Source organism: Patella vulgata, chromosome 7, assembly GCF_932274485.2.
Source record: "Patella vulgata chromosome 7, xgPatVulg1.2, whole genome shotgun sequence".
In the NCBI taxonomy this organism is placed as follows: domain Eukaryota; kingdom Metazoa; phylum Mollusca; class Gastropoda; family Patellidae; genus Patella; species Patella vulgata.
In genome coordinates, this window is record NC_065885.2 from 44,283,162 (window position 1) to 44,303,759 (window position 20,598).

The following is a 20,598-nucleotide window of genomic DNA, read 5'->3' on the forward strand; positions in this document are numbered from 1 at the left end:
ACAACCTCAAAACAACAAATTCTGACGTCGTGACAACTTTTCGCCAACCACCACACAACGTTGAAAAACAACAAATTCTGACGTCGTGACAACTTTTCGTCAACCACCACACAACGTTGTGACAATGTTGCTTGAACGTCCGTACAGCGTTGTCACAACTTTTCGTCAACCACCACACAACGTTGTGACAATGTTGCTTTGACGTCCGTACAACGTTGTCACAACCTTTCGTCAACCACCACACAACGTTGTGACAATGTTGCTTTGGCGTCCGTACAACGTTGTCACAACTTTTCGTCAACCACCACACAACGTTGTGACAATGTTGCTTTGACGTCCGTACAACGTTGTCACAACGTAAGAGTTTGTTGCAAAACAACCTACAGCTGACCTTTTTCAGACGTTGTGATACAACCCCTGAACAATGTTGTCACAACGTTGTGTGCCCGCTGGGTAGTGTATAGACGTCATTGCTAGAATCTGCTGAAGTTTACCGAGTGGCTTACCTCATTGAAGAGCGCTTTGGTTGCCAAGGAACTGAGTTCACCTTTGACCGTGTTGTCAACAACTACTGACAAAGATGGCGGAAAAATCAACAGGTACTCTTTCCTCACTCTGACAGCTGTATACTTGAACTCTAAAGTAACGGATTAAAAATATGAACACTATTTTCTTATATAGGACAAAATTCTAAATAAATTTTTATTTTGTTGGAAAAAATAATTCGCTTGGAACAGGTATCGGTAAGCCCAAAATTAAAGTAGCGACCGGCAGCTATTTTTAAAGGCATGAGATGAGTCATGAGACGATGAGTGGGCAGAGTGGCTATTGCCATTGGAGTATTGCCTATTATGTTACGACGAGTCGTAAAAATATAGATAACAAACCTCACCTCTCAACCCTCCGTGGTTCGAGATTAAGAGATGGTCCTATATAGTTCCAGGTAGCAATTTAATCCCAACGCGAATCGCATCGGGATTCAGTAAGCAAAACTGACAATATTTTTCATCAAAACAACGATTGATTAATAAAATTATTGTTATTTATATTTCTGCCACACCCAACTACATTAAGCATTATAATCCTACCTAAAACGGGTTTGAATCATCGTATTTAAAATCGAGGCGTTAAGCCATTACGAAGAACGCCATTTTTAAACAGGAGATGTATGACGATAAAAACAACACTTCAAACGCGAATATTTGGTGTTACTTAGGCGATAGTTGTGCCATACATTGGCCTCTGTAAGTTTAATTGGTCATAATAGTATAAATTATCTTATTTTTAAGATGTTACGTGCATTAATATAGAAACTGAGTTTGCCACTTGGAACTAATTAAGGCATCCAATCGTAGCTAAAACCAAACACATCAGTATATCTCAACGTTTTTCACTACGTTCTCGTAGCTAGTAAAAATATTCCTAAGGCTATTGTTACGATGGTGCTTTCAGAACCCTCCATCGGCGAAGTTAAAAACTGAATAGTCGTAAAAATAGTCCTGTGGCTATTGTTACGACCATCAATTTCTATTACTCCTCTTGAATCAATGGATTTCAACTTCACTACAGGCCTGCATCCTGGGGGCCGTACCCTCCCCCCCCCCCAGCCCACGCCACTAATGCAAACCACTAATGCATGTGGCACTCTGATGATTACCCTTTGTTCCAATGCATGCCCTCGACAAAATCCTGGATCTGGGTCTGACTAGGGTTAGGGTTGAGGGCTCTGAAAGCATCATTGTAACAATAGCCTGGTGAGGACTATTTTTACGACTCATAACAATAGCCACTGCCATTTTTATACGCCCACATTTTCATGTGGACGTATCTTGTCTTCGCCCCTGTCCGTCCGTCTGTCCAAAATTTGTTTGTTGACTCTCTACAGGTCACAATTCTTATCCCATTTTGACGAAACTTGAAATATAGGTTTATCCCCAAAAGATCTCGGCTGCTTTCGATATTGGCATGTATCGGATCGAAACTTCATGGATTATGGCCCATGTTTGTACTAAAAATCACCTTTTTATACGCCCACATTTTCATGTGGACGTATTATGCCGTCGCCCCTGTCCGTCCGGACATCCGTCCGTCCACAATTGTTTGTGGACTCTCTACGGGTCTCAATTCTTATCCGATTTTGACGAAACTTGAAATATAGGTTTATCCCCAAAAGATCTCGGCTGCTTTCAATATTGGCATGTATCGAATCTAAACTTCATGGATTATGGCCCCTGATTGTTCGAAAAATCACGTTTTTAGCTTTTGGACCCTATAGAGGTCACAATTTTTATCCGATTTTGTTGAAACTTGAAATGTAAGTTTATAACCCAAAGATCTCGTTTCCTTTCGATATTCGCATATATCGGACTGTAGAGGTCACAATTTTAATCCGATTTTGATGAAACTTGAAATGCATGTTTGGCTATTTTGCATCGATTTTCAATCGCACTTTATATCTCAGAAACCAAGACATAATTATTTCACCAAAATAAAGCTTATTTACGCACCAACACAATCATGCAAACATTTTACACATAGCTCGGGAAGTTTATTTTCTAATGTTTGCAATAACCGTACAGAAGATTAAATAATTACGTAAACTTGAACTAGCTACAAGCAGCTATTTTTAAATATTAATTTGTTTTCGATAACCTTGTTATTTTCCCAAAGCTGCACATCTCAGCATTTAAACAACGCCAATTTTTATACGCCCACATTTTCAAGTGGACGTATATTGTCGTTGCCCCTGTCCGTCCGGACGTCCGTCGGTCGGGACGTCCGTCCGTCCGTCCACAATTGTTTGTGGACACTCTACAGGTCAAAATTCTTATTCGATTTCAACGAAACTTGAAATATAGGATTATCTCCCAAAGATCTCGGTTCCTTTCGATATTGGTTTATCAAGGTTGTGGACACTCTTAGAGGTCACAATTTCAATTTTGAACTGATTTTGATGAAACTTGAAACACATGTTTATAACCAAAAGATCTTGGTTCCCTTTGATATTCGCGCATATCGGATTGTAACTTCCTGAATTATTGGCCCTTAATGATAGTACAGAAAATCACATTTTTAGCGTGTGGTCCCTTTAGAGGTCACAATTTTTATCCGATTTAAAAAAAACATGTGAATATATCACCGTTACACACTAAGATCTTGGTTCCTTTTGATAATCGCACATATCCAAATGTAACTTCCTGGATTATGTCCCCTGATTGTTCGAAAAATCACATTTTTAGCTTGCAGATTCTCTAGAGGTCAGAACTTTTTTTCCGATTTTAAAAACCGTTTAAATATACCACCATTCCAACATAATGACGGTTGAATTCGAAATTCGGGAAAATCGAAATGAAACTGCCCAACAAAATTGCTGCTCTTTGTTCGCAATTGTGTAAAAGTATGTAATATCAAGGTTGTGGACCCTCTAGAGGTAACAATTTTTATTCGATTTTGATGAAACTTAAAACATATCTTTATATCCCAAAGATCTCAGTCCCTTTTGATATTTGCGCACTTCAGACCATAACTTTCTGGATTATTGCCCCTAATTGTACAAAAAATCCTGTTTCTTTTTAGCTTGTTCTCTATCCATCTCTTGCAAAATGTGGACGTATCCTGCCTGGCAGCCGCTGGTTTTAAAATGGGAGCAGAATTGACAGAGTTACTGTCGTTTAGTGACACCAACTGGCAGACCCCACTTTTCGCGAAATCAGCCATTTTGCTTCCATTTTCAGCCCCACTCCATATCTGAGAAACGAAAAGAGCTAGGCTAGAGACATAATTTTTCACCAAAATGAAGCTTATTTATGTATCAACACAGCCATACAAGCACATGACACATACCTTGAATAGTTTATTCATAATCATAAATATAATCAAAATATTTAAAAACAAAACTTTGTCGTATAGTATTCAAAACAGAATAGAATAAACTAAGAATGAAAATAAAATGAAAATATTACCCCCCCCCCCCCCACCAAAAAAAATTTTTTTTAAAAAAACAAACAAATTATTTATTAATCAGGATCATATTTATTTATGTAGCTACCATGTAGGTCTACCATACTACTGAAAATACAAAAGATTTAAAAAAATTAAGTCAATTAAAAGTTTATATGGCCAGCACAGCAATTTTATTATGCATACCAAACTGTATATTCATGTATTTATGATTTATTAATGTACATTTTAATCTCACACTCATCATTCATACATGCACAATCCTGTAAAAGTAAATTAATACCTTTATGCAACAGGTACAAATATATTTTCTTCCCAAGCATTTTGGAAGTCAACTATAAATGGACTGCATTAATTCAATTTTCAAAAATTGCATCTGCATTTTAAATTACACTTATAAATCTAATAATACACACTGAATGACAAGCCACATTTTCTTTTGTCAAAGTCAGTTGAGGTATTAACTGTGGTCTGTGTCCGTATTGTGATGGAGGAGGGATTTCCAGGAATTGCCACTTTCCACGGGGGTTTCCGTCCTCAGCAATATTTTAGATCACTAATTTAGTGTTTATTTTCATAATTGTAAGTTAAACTTTGAGCGTATCAGCGCATATCAGACAATTTTAATAAAAAAGAAAAATTCAACAATTTATTAAAAGCCAATTTACCGCATGTCAACCGCCATTAACCATTTTTTTCAGACACACTTGGATACTCTCTAAGAGATTCACTCGGTTTCCGACCCAAATTCCGTCAGAATAACATGACCTACAAATAGATGGAGTGAGGTTGATAATTGTCCATAGCTGTGCACAACACTGTCTGAGTCCTCTAGCAGTGGCGCCGGTCGCTAATTAAAGGCGTAAAATGAAATCATAAATATGGGGTTTAAAGGTCCTATACTAGCGCTACTGCCCTGGCAAGCCTATTTGTTCTGCTCCAGTGGGGCTAATGAAATTGGGCATGGGGGCCTACGCCATGTAGTGTGTAATGAATGAAATTTTGCACGAACAGTGGCCCTAATTCCAAAGGCCTATGCAAGAGCTAAATCTGCCTATAGGCCTAGGCTAATATTGCAGGTCTTTCTTTCGGGCTTAAATGTTGTATAATATAAACCATGGACCTTATAAAAGGCAGCTCCAGGCCATTTTTCAGGCCTACGAGTTCATACAATCCTCTTCAACTTTAAAGTATATTATCTTTACTGATTCTTTGTCCTCGCTTCAAGCAATTAACAACAAACAGCTTGAACACCCATTAGTAGCAGATGTTTATCGTCTGCTACTATCTTACGAGTTCAACAACAAAGTAGTCGTCTTTTGCTGGCTCCCCAGTCACGTAGATATAAGGGGGAATGATCAAGCAGATTTTGCTGCCAAAGCTGCTTTAGATCTTCCCCAATCACCCTTTTTAATTCCATCTAAGGATTTTAAACATTCAATTAATCATTTAATTTATGGCCGTTGGCAACGGTCGTGGGATCTTGCAGGCACTAACAAACTTCATCACATTAAGCCTCTCTTAGGAGATTGGCCCAACTCCTATAGAACTAACAGGAGGGATGAAGTTGTTTTGTGTCGCTCTCGCATTGGTGATACTTTTTTAACTCACATTTTCATCTTGAAGCGAGAGCCTCAACCAGAATGTGAACACTGTCATGTTCCTTTGACGGTGAAGCACATTTTGATTGAGTGCAAGTATCTTGGAAATATTAGATCAAAATATAACAGCTGTCAGACATTACAACATTTATTTGCTCAACCGGAGTTATATTGTAAGATCCTAAATTTTTTAAAAGAGACAAAATTTTATTATAAGTTTTAATTGTATATATGTAACCCGTTTTCTTTCACTTTAATTGTTTATATTCATAAAGTATTTGATATTTATTTTTAATTTTATATATTATCTGTGATACTTGTTTTTATTTATGGATATAAATATATTTCTGTGATTTCATTTATTTTGTCTTGAATAAATTCACTATATGGTTAGCGCAATATAGCCCGGTTGGAGCTGATGTGCCATAAAACCACATTTCATTTCATTTCATTTATAAAAGGCAGGTAAACTAATCGCTGGAATTTACTAATGAACACCAGAATTCACTTATAAACACTGGAATTCACTTTGCAAATATCAATACTCGTCTGCACATAGTTCAGCTCTGAACGCAGAAGGAGGAAATTGGAGAACCCAAAGAAAACACAAGAGGCTATACAGACGACCCTACTCCTTGTTACAAACAAGGTTGGATTCAAAACCATGTCACTTGACCTTCTGATCTAAAGTGCATATAATTAGAGAAATGGGGTTCAACGTCGACGCAACCTGTGCTAGGCATTTCTGGACTTTTTTTTTTCAATAATGCATGTGCACGTAGGGGTCTTTAGCTGTTTGGGGTAACCAGAAAGGCCCATGAGGTTGGACAAGAGACCCTACTCCTTGTCATGTACAAGCAGTGAATCGAAACACTGGCACTTGACTCAATGATGGACCTTATGATCTAATGTGCACGCATATAAATAAACAGCTCTCATAGATTTAATAGCAACAGGACAAATAAATAGTATATTTATCATTACCAGGCTGTTATATGCAAATAAAATTTAATGGAAATCATTTCTGTACAGCACACCCTTGAGTGATAGCAATACAATGGGCTTAGGCAAATTGACAAACCCTACTTATGTTATTTAATTTTTTAAATTTTTTATTTATTTTTTTTCATTGTGTTTCATTTTACAGTTTTCTTACTGTTGTTAAGACGGAGGGGTGCTACGTCCAAATTTTTTAAAATTATCTTTAATCAGAATGCGTCGGACTTTTATGGACCATGTCAGTCTGTTACCAAAGGCAATTTAACTTCTAATATGGAAAAAAATTGCCAGAAGTGAAAGAATTTAACATTTGTATAAAGGATATCTATCAATTACATACAAAGATTTTGTAAATCTACAAACTTCACAGGAATTCCATACTGAGTATGTGGGCCATCAACATTAGGTTGCGAGAATGTCAGTCTGTTACCATGACTTTGAGAAGTAGTGAATGAAATTTGTTTAGAAGTATGTCATACTGTTTTGTATTAAAAATGATTCTGCAAGATCACTATATCAATATGCCAAATATTTAGTACCATCGTGTATTTCTCAGTTAAAAGCGGACTGATAAAAACCTTCTCCAAATGTCCAGTCTGTTACTCACGGAATTGCCCTGTATTATAAATGTTTCATTACCGACAATAGAAAAAATATGCGACAACTCTTGTTGACTGCTCTGATGACTTAGCTGCTGTGGGCATATGTTTTGTTGCCTGGCAACCTATCTTTATGAAAGCTGTATGACAAAGTTGCTGATGAATATATTGATTGCTGCAACATATGTTATATAATTTCAGCATTATGAAGATTTAAACTAATTTTAGCTGATTTTAGAAATCAAGGATGGGAACTCAAGACTGTTATTTTTATCAGCAAACCCGCTTTCGCGAGACACCAAAGCGTTTTCGTAAACTTCCTGAGGAATTACCTGAAAGTCTGAAGTTTGCGCATCTTAATCCAAAGCTTGCCGCATTAATGGCTAACAAAGAAAAACAAAAACAAGATGAAATGATGGACGTACTAGGTAAAAGAAGTATTATGTCTGAAATAAATACCACATTTCAAAACATTATACTTTCAAATGATGAAGATTCACAAAGATATTTATTTGAAGAAGCAAAATTTACAGCTGGCAATACATTAGAACAATTAGCAAGTTTCATTTATCGTTACAAGAATATTGTAAAAATTATTCCTAAAAGTTTAGAATATCAAATGTTATCTAGTTACCAAGAATTAATTGCAGATATAGTTTATGTGACTCGTGAATGGCAAACTTTGTCTATGAAAGAACCCCTTTCCAAATGCAGTGACAATAATAGTGAGGAAGACAAGACAGTTATTGATGAAGATTTTCGAATTGCAAGACCGTCATCAGAACTTGGCAAATATAAGAAAAAACTTACAACAAAAGTAGGATTGCCAGAAATAACTGAAGAGCACAAAACGGATAAAACAAGACAGCCGGTGATACCATCTAATAGACGCAGTGACAGTAAAAATTCTATGATGGTATCTCGGGCTAAAAATCGATTAGAAAGAGGCAAATCAACTATACTTTATGACAAATTAACAACAGGTTAGTTTTTTTTTTTTGGTTTTTTTTTTTTATGGTGTTCAGCATTGTGTTGATACATGTAGATGATCAATATCATTTTTATACAACCACATTTCAGCGTGGGTGTACTGTATTGTGTCGTCACCCTGTAGGTCTGTTCCGTCTGTCAACAATTTGCTTGTGAACGCAATATAGGCTACATTTTTATACGCCCACATTTTCATGTGAATCCAAATAAATATAAAGAGAGAGGAATCCAAAACTATTTGAATAACATAAACTTAGAGGGGATCCAAGTCATAATAAACTTGATAGGGTGTCACCAGTAGTAGGCGTGGTTAAAAACAAAGTCTTGGGTATCACAAAACCATCTTTATAGAATGTAACGTTTAGTAAGTGTAAAAACTTACTTCTTCAGAGAGTGCAACTACACAAATGATACATTTGAATACGGGTACAAGGTTAGTCATGGTAACTATAAGTGATGTCATAATGTTAATATGACCTTATAACTTTGATGACATAATATAGACTAAATATAAATAAATGATGTATGGTTAAAAAAAGGGGTGTAGAATTAATTTACAGGCATTTCATTTAAACCACTAGGCCATACAGTGTTTAATCTGTGGATCCAAAGTGATTCAGCAATATTGAGTTTGGCTCTATTGTTCTGAGGGATTTTATCCGGCAAAGTGCAGACATAAGATTCATGACCAGGTTTATTAAAGTATGGGGCTATGTGAGGTGATTTTCCAATCTTTTTCAATTTAATATTACTTTATGACTATTAAGTCTGGTACTAAAGGGGGTGATAGTTTGGCCAAATACTGTTTCTTACAAAACTCACAAGTTATACAATATATGTGACCCCCCACAGCATACTGAGTCACAATGAGGAAATTTGGAAAATTGAGTTATTGTTATTTTCACATTCTCCAACTCATTACCTTCAATTTGATGTATAGTTTGTTTGAATTGGGCAAAATTGACTGAGCTATGTCCATTAGAAGCTACCCAACTTACAAAAGTAAGTTTTGAGAAAAAGCAAGTCAAAGATTTGGTATGTTCCAAAACAAAATCCCATAGGAACCAGGCCATTTATTTGCTGTTTTGTCGTTGAATATATCTTTCCATGGGTTTTCAGTATTGCTGAAGACAAAAATCGTAGTAAAAATTTGATCCAATTATTTCCACAATTTATTTGCTATATTTTTTCGTTTAATATGTTTTTATTTAGGATTTCAAGGGCGTTGACGACGAAAATCGTAATAAATGCACTCCTTTCGTAACGAAACATCCACAACACATACGGCATAATATTCACACGATAGTGTTATACTGAAGAACAATCTATACATTAGTAGTCTGTTGTGTATAATATAACTTTAGTGAGATTAACTCAGTTAATCTCATCAATTAATTAGCACCTTAGTGTCAGCTAGTGATCAGGAGATTAAGATTGTTGATTGGATTATCATCAAAGAAGCCGCAACAGCTGTACGCGTGTTCATTTAACACGTGAATTAAAATAAGATTTTGCGTGTACGATAGGTCTATTATTATTTTCAGGTACCGCGACGTTATCAAAATATGAGTCCCTATAGAAATGTCAATTTCAAAGTCAATGCTTACGTTCACTTTCGTGCATTTTGGCTTTGATGTAAATATCAACATTATTCAGAGGATACTCAATGGCAGACTCGAGAATCGTCGCATTTCAGCTCGTTGGCCACTCTCATTTTTTCAACCCATGGTGATAAGAGAATTTTAAACAATAATATCCCAAATGCATTCCTTACTTTGCATGCCGTATGAAGAAGCGACGGTAAACGGAATTCAGCTATCAATAAAATTCTCTTCGAAAAGAACATTATTGGCCATTTTGTTTATTTCAATTTAAGGCCTATAGATTATTTTTTTTAAAGATGATATGAGATATCAAACAATCACCACTTGGATTAATTGTTCGGAGTAAATAATGAGTTGTCAACGGCTTTATCATTGACCCGTGACAGTTGATTAGTAATAGTAGTACTCAATTACACACACCCGATTGTCGATTAATTTACATCTTCAGCCACGTGGTTTCGATTAACACTCAACGGCAATGTATACGATCAGAATTAATTTTTTTTTTCTGCCACTAATCAGAGTGAATCGCATGTAGGTACCCCAAAACATTGCCAAAACCAAATATTTATCGATAATGTCTTGCACGCGGTGTCTGGGCCAATCAGCAAAGGAGTTGTGTGAACGGCATGGCAACATTTGGAGGGGTTTAAAACTTGATTGTATCCGTTTAAAATCAATTCACCGACAATATTTTGATCATATTTATAAACTAGAGATGCTCCGCTTTACAACGATGCCAATTGTTATACAAAAGGAATGACCGGTCGTCCCACTGCGAGCGAAGAAAAATAACTAATTTCGCCGAGAATTTTAAGAAATAGGACATATTTAAGAATGCGGTACGCTTACAAAACGTTCAAATACAGGTGTTTTAAAATGTTTTATTGCTATTTTGATCTTCTGTGTCGATAGATAGTATATTAATAGACTTATTTTTGTGAAAATCTCAATTTCGTTGAAAAATCAATATTTTCACTTATTTTGTCTTTATCTCATTATTGATTCTTGCGCATTTCGACTCATTTAGATGCGGCCGGTCACATATAACATTAGAACTATGGCAATTTAAACGATTAGCCTTAATAATAAATGAATATTATGATAATAATATAGTATTTGTGTCGATTACTTTATTGTTTGAATACCCAGTGCTGTAGCTGGTAATCGGATACTTTTATTGCTGCCACTTCCTCCCATGATCCTCTATTCTTTGTGCCAATCATTCGTACATTCCTCCTGCCTAACTGTGGACATATTTTGCTAAAGCCACTCGTATAGTACTAATCAGTTTACTGACTCAAAAATTTTAACACAGAGTTGTATACCTGTAATACTGTATTAGAAGAAAGAAATTTGCAAAACCTATTTCAACAGTGTTATTTGCAGTACCGGTACCTTTGTAGACAACACGAGACTAGAAAGAAACTTGCAACAAATTTGTTCCTGGATTTCAACAGTGTAATTGCCGCACCTCTGTTTCCTGGATACGGACAACGCTTCAAGGAATTGATAAGTTAAGTTTGTCCTACCTGATATTTGCATTGATCAATAGATCCGTTAAGTTTAACAGTCGTGTGGTGCCCGTTTTTTGTAGGTCAATTGGTTGAAGTAAATTCCAACTGGCAGTATACGCACGGCACACTTAGTTACGACTTATTACAGGTAATTTTATATCCCAACTAGCTATTGTTGCTTAGAAAGGAATTTCTTCGAAATTTATGTTTTTGGAGCCGCTAATTCTGTCATTTACGTTGCTGAAGTCTTTTTGGTTCTTGCATTGGTGCACACTGTCGACGCGTCTTAAACTGCCCTAGTTCCTTGCGCGTGGTGCCCGTTGATATTTAGGTCAAAGTACTTAGCACTCACACTTTTTTACGCTTTCCCTTGTATCACTAGACAAAATTTGTTCATTAATTCTGTCTACTCTGGCCTATAGTCGCGATATTTACGTCACTTAAAAGATTGTTTGGTCAAGGCTTTGGCTTTCGCGCTCGTTTTCGCATTGGCATCGCTGCTCTATTCTTCGCGCTTGAATTCTTCCAATATGGCGGCTTTGAATACACTGTGTTCCTATTCGACCATCGACCCTCCACATTTCATATTTTGGCACTTCGCACGTAAACGATTTCGAATATATTTACTAGGTGTCACAGCTCCATTGCCCGCGTTGGAAGAAAGTCATTTATTCCCGATTTGTAACCCTTTTTCAACTTAATGTCAACGGTGGCTATTTAATATTTTGTAATAATTTTAAAATATTTTGGAAGCCGATATCCTGTTCTTTTGCTTGATATAATTTTTATATATGTGTTCATTTTATTAATTTCATAAACGTAAGTTGAAAAACGTCAATTTCCCGTGTTTTGAAGTTACGCTGAAAATTTTTGTCACGTTTTGAAATGAGGTAATTGAACGATCTTTTGATCAGTCGGGGGTGCTTTGTCGGCATTTCGAAATACCATGCCTTTTTTGTAAGTTGAACGCTTCAATTCACGTAATCTTTTTGTGAGGCGATTTGCCAATATAGCACCCCTGACCGATCGAAAGTTCGTTTTATTGTCATTTCAATGCTATTAAAATCAACAAAATCGGAGCATTTTAAGAACCACCGCCGAGCATTTGAAAATTGTATACAATGGGCAATTTTGTCAAAAATAAATCGCGTAGTTTTGCCTTGTTATGACATCATTTCTACACAAGAAGAAAAATCCATTCCAAGTTCCTGTGACTCATATTCGCCGTAATTTTAGCTCGAAATGCAACTCGATGTTTATTTATGAAGAAATCGTTATGTTATATGAATAAATGACTTGCCTGAAAATAAATAACGATAGTAATTCCATTTTATTCACGCCTTTCGCAGGGCCGACTGTGTTTACATCACGTGACTCATCTTCGCGCGCTTTTATAACCATGTACAGGATATAAAAAAATCGAAGGGAAATTTCATCCCAGCGACCAAACGTCTCTACTTTTAACACCAAACATTTTTCAAGAATTGAAAAATTCTGTAACATTGATGAATGTTTCAATGCACTGAAATCATAAATTCGCTGTTCACTGAATTATTCAAGCCCTATTTTAAAGCATTTCTGTGCACACGAATGGAAATGAAACCAGAAAATATCCACATGGGTCTCAGTACCGACCGCAGCCGTGAGGAAGATAGTATAGTACTACTGATAATTAGTACATCGATTTCTACCCACTTAAAAAGGGAACTATACCCAAATAAAGTTGGACTAACAAAAGAATTAACGCTAGCTGAAATAGTTTGAAAAATGGCTCAATTTCTGGATTTGCCGATGGCGATTTACAACATTTCGTTTGAGATGAAGGAACCGACATAGATTATGAATTTCAATTAGGTCAGTCATGTCGACAATATTACTAATTACTATCACTCAGTATCGATACGGATACCCAATTTTCGCAAAACGTTTTATTAAATAATTTAGCATTATATAACAGTTGTCATACTAATTATTATAATTTTAATTCTTAGTTTTTTTAGGAAACTATATTAAACACCTCGAGTATCACATATTATTTGTTGGGCAGTTAAACAAGTTGAAAGAACCGACAAACGTAAGGCCTTTAGGCCTTGATTTGATATTTATTTACAATACATTAATTAAAATATACAAAGAAGGAAGTTGCTCAATAGGCTACATACCGATTTGAAGAAATAATAGAAATATTCAAAAGTGAAGTAAAAACATAACAATTCTTTGAGTTAAATTGTAGCTTTTAGGCCTAGGCCTTTATAAACATGACTAGGCCTACCATAGCCTATCAGTAACTGAGTAACCTACTTTTACTCTTTAATCTTTAGAGAATAATTTTTTATTGGTCAATGTTATCTTCTGAGTAGAAAATAATATGTAAAAGCAGAATTCTAACAATAATGTAAGCAATGAATGCTGAGAACAATGATTATGAAACAACAGTTAGTCCGTTTTTTAAAATTATGTGGTTGCTATGACAACCATCCAATATCCTTAATAATTCACTAAAATTATACAATTCTTAATATTTTATATTACATGGGCTATAAATATATGCTAAAATGCTTTCTGCTACTATACTTAAAATGTGGTGATCAATTGGTTTGTCAGGGAAAACACCATTGAAAATGGAATAACATTGCCTTTTTTGGGGTGTTTGTTTTCGTTTTGATTGCTATAACAACCAAATATTAAGTAATATACAAGAGTAAAGATAAGTAATTTTTAAAATTCACAAACATATTTACTTGTAAACAAAATTTCTCTTCAAGATCTTAATTCCTTCATATTTTATTTATGTCTTAATAATGTCCAAAATAGACAATTAGCTGCTGCAGAATGTTCTTCAAAAGGGAACTCCTTTCCAGCTCTTAGGAGAAGACATATAAATATTTTGATTTTATTTATTTTTTAAAATCTTATCTAATAGCTTCTGTTTTTAAAATAATACAGTTATCAATATTGATGTCATGATTATTGGAAAATAATGGTTTTCGGGAAAAAATAAATGTGGTTGCTATGGTAACAGCCCAAACTCCTTCATATTTTTCTCAAACTTACACAATCCATATCATTTGATATTACATGGGTTTCAAATATTTTAAACTGCTTAATTTAACGTTGAAAATGGTCAAAAATTGCAATTTTTTCCATTTTGGTTGCTATGACAACCAAAATTGATAATATATGGCGGATTTGAAATAAATAATTTTAAAAATTCACATACTTTTTTACATATTCCCATAATTTCACTTGTGTATCTCCATTCCTTCTTATTTTATTAATGTCCCAATTGTGTGCCGCAGAAAATTGTTCAAAAATGAACATATATCCAGCTCTTGAGAGAAGGCATATATATATTTTTACTCTTTTTGTTTTTGTTAATCATACTTGATAGCTACTGATTATAAATTACATAACAACCAGGTTCAATATTTCAGATATAACATGCACAAGACCATTTTTGATGAAAACATTGACCAAAATCGCTCTGACAGTGACAAAATGGAATTTTTGAGAAAACCTATGTATTTTGCCGTTGCTGTGGAAATCAGTGTAATTATTACAAAAATGTGAAAATTGAAACATAATTAGGCTTAAAGTTGTATTTCATGAATTTACATCTTTATTTTTGATAGGTTTGATATGAAAAAAAAATATGGCATCACAAAAAACACCAAAAATGTTTTTTTCAAAGTGTTGAAAAACCTTTCTTCCGCGAAAAGTCAAAAATCGCAACTTTGAGCCTCAATAAAAAAAAAGTTTTCATCCGATTTTGAATCTGTAAAAAGTTTTGTGAGAAGAATGATGAGATCTACTTGAAAAGCTAATAAAATCATTTCATTTCGTATCGAAACTATCAAAAATGTAGATGTAAATTCATGAAATACAACTTTAAGGCTAATTATGTTTCGATTTTCACATTTGTGTAACAATTACTCCGATTTCCCCAGCAACTCCAAAATACATAGGTTTTCTCAAAAATTCCATTTTGTCTAAGTGATTTTGGTCAATTTTTTCATTAAAAATGGTCTTGTCCATGTTATATCTGAAATATTGAACCTGGTTGTTATGCTTTTTAAAGTCAGTAGCTATCAAGTAAGATAAACAGAAAAAAAAATAGTAAAAATATCTATATGCCTTCTCTCAAGAGCTGAATATATGTTCATTTTTGAACAATTTTCCGCGGCACACAATTGCCTATTTTTGGGGCGTTTTTGGGTCATTAGTAAAATAAGAAGGAATGGAGATACACAAGTGAAATTATGGGAATATGTCAAAAAGTTTGTGAATTTTTAAAATTACATATTTTTAATCCGCCATATATTATCAATTTTGGTTGTCATAGCAACCAAAATGGAAAAAATGCAATTTTTGACCATTTTCAACGCTGTTTACCATGACCCAAAAAGTGATCACCACATTTAAAAATAAGCATTTTAAAATATTTGAAACCCATATAATGTCAAATGATATGGATTGTATAGGTTTGAGCAAAATTTTTCAATAACTTTGACATCAATATTGATAATTGTATTATCTAAAATCAGAAGCTACTGGGCAAGATTTTAAAAAATAAATAAAATCAAAATCTTTATAAATATGTCTTCTCTCAATAGCTGGAAAGATGTTCACTTTTGAAAACATTCGGCGGTAGCAAATTGCCCATTTATTTGGCTGGTATTAAGACATGCTGTAAATGAAATATGAAGGAATTGAAATCTTGAAGTGAATTTTGTTTACAAGTCCAGAAATTTGTGAATATTAAAAATTACATATCTTTACTCTTGTATATTTAACATATATTTTGTTGCCAGCAACCAAAACGAAAAACAAACCCCAAAAATGCAATTTTATATCATTTTGAATGGTACGTGTTTTTACCATAATGAAACATGTGATCACTGATCACCCATTTTAAAGAAAGCTTTTAGCATCTAAAAGCAATGTGATATTAAATGTTATAAATTGTATAATTGTTATAAATTGCATAATTTTTAGTAAAATATTAAGAACTTTGGGTGGTTGCCATAGCAACTATGTAATTTTAAAAATAACATACTGGTAACTGTTGTTTTCACTATTGTTTGTTCTCTGCATGTAAATTGCTTACATGTTACAAGAAGATTTCTATTTTGTATATACATTATTCTAACAACATTGACCAATAAAAACAAATTATTTGTGGTGCATCTAAAACCACTACGAGAGTATATTTTGTCACGGTATTTTTGAATACCCTCTTTCACTGCCGTTAGTATGGATGTCAATACTTTTGAAAGTGGTTTTGTGGAACAATGGGATGAACCTGCTATAAAACGTTGCTTATAGGGATTTTTATGTAGTTTAGGTATCCAATATAACAAGGGCAGATCTGTATAGGTATCTCCACATGGAGTACCAAATGAAGTGAGTACAGATCTGTGATTGGATATAATTTCATCCTTACTAAGCGTAGAGCGTTTATCCGTAGTACTGTCGATTGATTTCCCGAAATTAAGTTCTTTGAACAGGCAGTCATAATAATATCGTTTACATATAAACACTAAGTTATTGGACGCTTTGTCAGTTGGTACAATGACATACTTGTCATGTAAGGCGTTGAGATTTTCAACAATGCTAACATCGTTGAAAATAGATTTAGACCTAGTATCAACTAACAAACGTTGCATATAAATTCTTCGTTATTTCGGGACTAACACATGATTCAATTTTATTTGAATAATTCGCTTGCGCGTAGGGTCTTTAGTAGTGTGAGGAAACCGGAGGACCCGGAGAAAACCCACGAGGTACATGATGTTGTAAAACTCGCGGTCATTGCTTCAGGAACATGGGGGTTATGATGATTTATATAGGAGCCAAGGGTATTTTATATTGGGAAAAAATCTAATAAGAAGTGTGACACTTTACCATTTTCGAATTATTATTGAAAGGGTCCATGGGACTGACATTTCAAATATGTCATCGGAACATTGGTTATTTCGTGTATTAGTTAAAAAGTTATTAAATACTTTTAAAAATCGACAATACTTTATTAATCGTTTGAGTTAGAAATATCACATATTTGTGACAATTTCTCAATAGTTTTTGTTATCCAAAATACCATAAAACTACGAAATTCAAGCGATTTAGTTTATTGATACGCATTATTTCCATCTAAGCCTGCAAGTAAATCAAATGCCAAGGTCACGAAAGTGACATGCAAGTTCAAGGCCAACCAACTGATACATTTCAAAACTAATAACACACAATAAACTTATTTATTTCGTCTCTCTACGACTATCTGACCACGTGCAGACATTGTTACAACGTATGAAACCCTCCTCATTGGTATTGTAATGGTTAATTCAACCTGGCAACATTTTTCAGTTCCGAGGCGTGTATGCTTACAGCCTACGTGCCCTCACCGGAATTGTGCACTGCGCGAGCGCAAGCAATTTTAACTAAAATCAATTAAAATTGCGTTTTAAGTTACAATCGATCTTCGTGAAACGCATAAAATTTAAAATTTCAGTTTGATTTTAGTTAAAATCTATTTTAGTGATTTTAGTTTAAGTTTTTGTGAAACAGGGCCCTGATTTCACAAACTGCCCCAAATTATCCTACTTAGTTATAACAGACCCAAGCCCACTAGCTCTACAGTATCTCACCAATATGATTACATGTATATAATAGACCATTGCGCAACCCTTACTATTTCCCACAATATAATGCTTCCCCATATCATAATTGTTCTTAAGCTTCCTTGGACATAATTGCCTATTCATATACATATCTTTGTTACCTACCCCCTGCAAAAATCTTTTCGTAAGTCCAATTTACCCACCCCCTTCTAATGTGTTTTTTCACACCTTACGGACTAACTTATAAATATATTATATTTGACCCGTTTGCTGATAATTAATTGTAATTAGTTAGTGTTGTTTGTTTTCAATACGGGTATGTATAATTATTTGACCAAGAAAGGTCTTCACTTAGGACATTTAAATGTTTGTCATTTTATAAACAAAACAGTGGAACTCAAATTACTTCTTGAAAACTGTGATATTTTTGGTTTCACTGAAACACATTTATCCGACTCTGCAAATGTTGATTCTATTATTTTTCCTGGTTTTCATTCACCATTTAGAAGAGATGATAGTACATTTAGTTCTTCTGGCACTCTTTTAAAGAGAATCTATAAGTTGTAAAAGAAGAACTGATTTGGAACGCGGTACTCTTGAAGTCATTTGGATTGAAATTACTATAAAAAAGACATCTCCTATTTTAGTATGTTGTTTATACAGAAATCCGGTATCTACTGCTAAATGGCATGATGAATTTAAATTAATGATTGATACTGCGTAGAATCAAGGAAGTGAACTTATCATCATTGGTGACATAAATATGATTTGGAACGCGGTACTCTTGAAGTCATTTGGATTGAAATTACTATAAAAAAGACATCTCCTATTTTAGTATGTTGTTTATACAGAAATCCGGTATCTACTGCTAAATGGCATGATGAATTTAAATTAATGATTGATACTGCGTAGAATCAAGGAAGTGAACTTATCATCATTGGTGACATAGATATCGATCTGTTAGACAGTAAAAATTCTTATTGGACAGATTCATTCAATTTTTACAATTTAACTCAAATCATTTCTTCTCCAACTCGTGTTACTAATTCAACTTTTACGTTAATTGACCATGTCATTGTATCTGACACCAACCATATTATTGAAACCAGAGTGCCATGTTATTCTATATCAGACCACTTCCCAACTTGTTTTACATGGTCCAAAAGAGGAGTTAAGATCCCCAAAACAAAACATATATATGTTTCATACAGATCCCTTCGAAATTTTGTTGAAGATAATTACATACATGACCTAAGCTTAATTAACTTTGAAAATATGTATCTGATAAATAACCCTACAGATTTTCTTCAAATTTGGTATGATTTAGTAACTCCGATAATTAATCACCATGCTCCTATCAGAACTAGACGTGTTAAGTCTGCTATCAAACCTCAATGGCTCACTACTAGTGAAATTTTAAATTTAATGCGACAGCGTGATTTTCATAAAAGTAAGAGAAACGACACTGAATATAAAAAGTGTCGAAATCGTTTAAAAACAATGATTCGTCAGTCTAAATCAAAATACCTCCAGGATCTGATCGGAGATAACAAAAATTCTAAACAGATATGGAATGCATTAAATTCAGCAGCTAACAAAAGTAAGAGTAGTCCCTACATACCACTAGATAGCAATATAATTAATGATTTCTTCTCTAACATAGCCGATAAAATTCTCAATGCCAATACAGATATTACCCCTAGTAACATAAGGCTTGATGATGTTAATTTAAAAACATATGTAAACTCTTAAAGTACCGGATAACGTATTTTTCCAAATTCCGTTAATTAAAACAACTGATGTAGTTAATGCCCCACAAACATTAGATGTTTCCAAGGCAGTCGGTCTTGATTCAATAAATCTACTATTTCTCCGCTTAGGTGCTGTTCAACTTTCTGCTAGTCTCACACACATTTTTAACCTGTCAATAAATCATAACACGTACCCTTCTTTATTTAAACAAGCTAAAGTTATCCCCCTTCATAAAGGAGGCACCAAAGATGACCCCAATAATTATAGGTCGATATCCATTCTTCCAAATATATCAAAAATTCTCGAAAGACATCTCAACAATTATTTAAATAAATATCAACTTTTATATAGTAATCAGTCAGGTTTCCGGTCATCTAGCTCTTGTCTAACAGCCTTAACACATATTACTGAAAACATGTATGATTATATTAACAACCATCTCCTCTGTGGAGCAATATTCTTTGATTTTAAAAAAGCATTCGACTTAGTAAATCATGATATTCTTATTGACAAATGTAAACATTTTAAATTTTCCAGAAAATCAATTCTTTTTCTAGAATCATACTTAGAACATCTGTTAAAGGCATATTATCTGATAATAAATCTATCTATCACAGTGTGCCCCAAGGATCAATATTGGGACCCATATTATTTAATATTTTTATAAATGATTTACTTTCATACCTATCCTCTAAAACTGACCTCTTTGCAGATGACAAAACAGTCTACACATCTGGGTCTACTGTCAAAGAATTAGAACAAAAACTTCAACTCAGTGCCAATATAGTAGTAGCCTGGTGTGATAAAAACCATATGAGATTAAATATATCAAAAACCAAAGCTATGCTAATCACGACACAACAAAAAAGAAATATCCTCCCTGCTACTTTGGATATTAAATCACGTAATGAACCATTAGAAGTCGTCTCCTAGGTAAAAATATTGGGTGTTTTTCTCAA

The 20,598-nt window shown here is 34.1% G+C and overlaps 1 long non-coding RNA gene across 2 annotated transcripts in view; it reads left to right on the plus strand.

Moving 5' to 3' along the window:
- The first annotated feature begins 460 nt into the window (after positions 1 to 460).
- LOC126828432 (uncharacterized) overlaps positions 461 to 20,598 on the plus strand; it is a 46,847-nt gene continuing 26,709 nt past the window's right edge. For both annotated transcript variants that reach the window (XR_007683053.2, XR_007683052.2), the window contains exons 1-2: positions 461 to 599; positions 7,361 to 8,142. This is a non-coding gene — a long non-coding RNA (uncharacterized LOC126828432). The remainder of the gene's footprint in view (positions 600 to 7,360; positions 8,143 to 20,598) is intronic.